The sequence below is a fragment of the Diadema antillarum genome, unplaced genomic scaffold, assembly GCF_040938485.1.
Source record: "Diadema antillarum isolate AM-2024a unplaced genomic scaffold, OU_Dant_1.0 seq00000952_RagTag, whole genome shotgun sequence".
Taxonomy (NCBI): Eukaryota; Metazoa; Echinodermata; class Echinoidea; order Diadematoida; family Diadematidae; genus Diadema; species Diadema antillarum.
In genome coordinates, this window is record NW_027271800.1 from 89,044 (window position 1) to 92,408 (window position 3,365).

Consider the following 3,365-nt stretch of genomic DNA (forward strand, 5'->3'; position numbering starts at 1 on the left):
GAGGCACAAGAAAAGTGGGATAGGCCCCCCTCTCCTTTTTTTTTCTTGTCAGCTGATTCAGCCTATTAACCCCGGAAGTAGCATCAGAAAATAATAGTTAAGCCCTCTTCCCCCTTTGCTTGTCAGTAAAACCCAGAAATGGCACCAGAAATATAAACTGGGCCGCCTCACTTTTAAAACATAGCGCCAGCCACGATATGAGTGGTTCTGATAGGGGATGTTTAAGAATAAAGTGCATTATGAGTGTTTTAACTTCTTAAATTTTCATATCTTTCTATGCTTGAATTTAGGATAAAACCGATTTTGTTAGCTAAGATTTATTTCTGGCTACTTGTAAGCCGATTTTTAATCTTATCTTTATGGTTTGACATCGTGGTTTAAGTCTCAAACAAGTAGCACATGTCTTCTAAAGGTGGTCCAACTCTCCTCAAGACATGGCTCAACTCTCCTTACACTGCAGAGTGTTAACATTTATTTTTCTGCAGAAAGTTTTTTTAACTTAGGCAATGACCTAGAACAGTACATGTATAAGAAATTTTCATAGCTACAAGACAGGTTTATAGTTGTACTTCAATTTAGTAACAGACACTTGTTGTGAGCAAGGATTGATTAGGAAACATATCCAAAAATAGAAAAAGTAGCTCAATTCTCCTGCATCTCCTCTACTTGATATCATAAAATTTTCTTTAATGTATAGAATTTGATGATGTTTCAAGACATCGTAGGCAATTATCTCTTCAGATGATACTCTCATGGTAACATGTATAACACCAAGAAAAAGGCAAGTTCCCATGGCAACGATGTAGTCAGTTTCGTTTACGGATTGATAAGCTTCCTATATACACAGGTTACTCATATACATTCTGAGATATCCCAGGACTATACATTCGTATGTTAAATATCATGTCTGCAACCAGCCAAAGAGCAAGTATCCATGGCAACCATCTACTCAGGTCCTTTAAGTAAAATAGTTTCTATGATTTTGTGCCAAACATTCAGGTCACCATGTCCCTCATGCAACAATCACAAACACAAACCCGATTCCATATCATTTTGTATTTATATTGTGCATTTTAGGGATTTTAAGCTAATTATTCAATGTTTACCATAGCAACTGTCTTGCAACAAATGTAAAAAAAAATGTCTTATTTTAGTTGTTGGACCTTTGGACAAATGCTCCAACCCAACCATTGGTATAGTAGCACTTAAAACACATGATTACATACATTTTCCTAGTTTGAGGGCTGTGTGGCGGCCATGTTGGACGCCATTTTGAATAATCAAAATTGCCCAAGGGTAAGAGCTCCACACCCACCTGAATATCATTGAAGAGACCACAAAGATGAATAATCAACAGAGAAAAAAACTATATCAGAGAAAAAGTACTTCGGCCAAAAAATGACTTTTGGCTGCCGGACTATAACGGGTATAATGGAATTGAATGCGGATGATAATATTTGTGAAAAGTGTTCAAAAGCTAAATTTGCATCGCTTTGGTTATTAACAATTGACCAATTAACGGATCCTAGTCTCTCCCTAAGTCTATTAAGATTAGTTTCTGACATTTCTCGAAAACCAGAATTGGGCGAATAAAAAGAGGCATTACTTATGTTAACATTGGGCAGAACAGCGAAAATCGGAAAATGATCGGATACATCAGACACTATTACACCAAACGTGATATTGGAAAAAGAACTATTAAGAAAGATGTTGTCAATTAGAGTTTCTGTGACATCTGAAATTCGAGTGGGCTTCTTTATAAGAGGTGAAAAGGACTCGGATAACATCACATTGAGGAAATCTTGGCATGCGGAGTTGGTATGACAGTCTAAAAGGTTGAAATTGAAGTCACCCATGATAAAACAACTTTTATTCTCCAAATATTTATCAGCTAAAAGTACGGATAAAGATTCAATAAATTCAGTGGGGCTTGTATTTGGAGGTCTGTATATTTCACCGACAACAATACTTTTTCTATTTGGAACCCTAATTTCAATGAAAATACTCTCAATAACTTCAGACATTAAATTGAATTCGTCTAAGAGTTCATAATTCAAATTCTGAGTGACGTAAAGCCCAACTCCGCCGCCTTTTTTACCTGCCCTGTTTTTTGTCAAAAGTGTGAAGCCATCAATGGTAAATAGCGAAGAAGGTGATGTTTCATTTAACCAGGTTTCACTGATTCCGATAACCTGACTATCAAATTTAACTTGATTCACGAACATATTGAATTGATCAAAGTTTTTGTTAATACTCCTTATGTTAAAGTGCGAAATAAAAAATTGGTTTGGATTAGAATGGGATAATGAAATTATGTCGTCTTCAATGTGGTATTCTGTGGGTGGTATTTGAGGACTGGTGTCGTTTACATCAGAATCAAGTATCAGTTCGTGAGCTTGTGAGTTCAAAAAAACTAATTATATCAGGGTTATTACCCTCTTCGCTATTTGTGGCATGTACGGGTACATCCTCTTTGTCTTGTGCATAAGCAGACATAACAACAATTCCATTATTCATATCATTCACACTATTTGACTCAGCCATTGTGAAAAAGTTTCAGAACAGTGGGTATATTGCGTAAACTTGTTGACACAAAACTCTGCTTTTGAACTTGTTTGCTGCTTGCTGTTTAGAGAGAAGAGACATTCACCTGGCTGAGTTATATAATATGCTTGAGTAGCTGGCAAAGGAATGTCTGTAAACAAAACATGAGCAAGCATTATGCGTAAACCAAGCTTGAAGTACGAGTACAATTTTTGTCTTGAGGTAGGGATTTCACGGGATGATTTACAAAGAAAAATACCTGTGTTTGTCAGTACAAGCAGCAAGAAGACTGTGTAAAAAGCAGGGAGAGACACTGGAATGACTATTTTCCCCTTTGAAGAAATGTGACACATTTGAGTAGCTACGTACGTACAGACATTGACAGCAAAAATGTCGGTTGTACGGTTACAACCAGAAAATAAGAAACACTTGAAACATGTTAACAGCTTGTGTTCACTGGGTGTGGAATAATGACAGGGGGTGTGAATTTGGCTACTGGAGTATCTGCATACCAGAAAAAAAAGGGACAAGTTCATGTGGTCACAAATAAGAATTGTGTCGATACATTTTGTGCTATTATCATAGGCATTTAAAAGTGCACACTTGGCACACATATAAAAGAAATTAAAAATCTTTGTGGAGCTTGCGTTTGGCATTTCAACATAGATATACCTTCTGTAAAAAACAGAAGGAATAAATGACGTTGAACATAATGTGCATAGATCAAAACTTACTATATCAAACAAGGTAAACGCAACTGTCTCAACCTTTGAGAACAGAAGCAGGAATACCATTAACACGAGAACGGAATTATACATTTC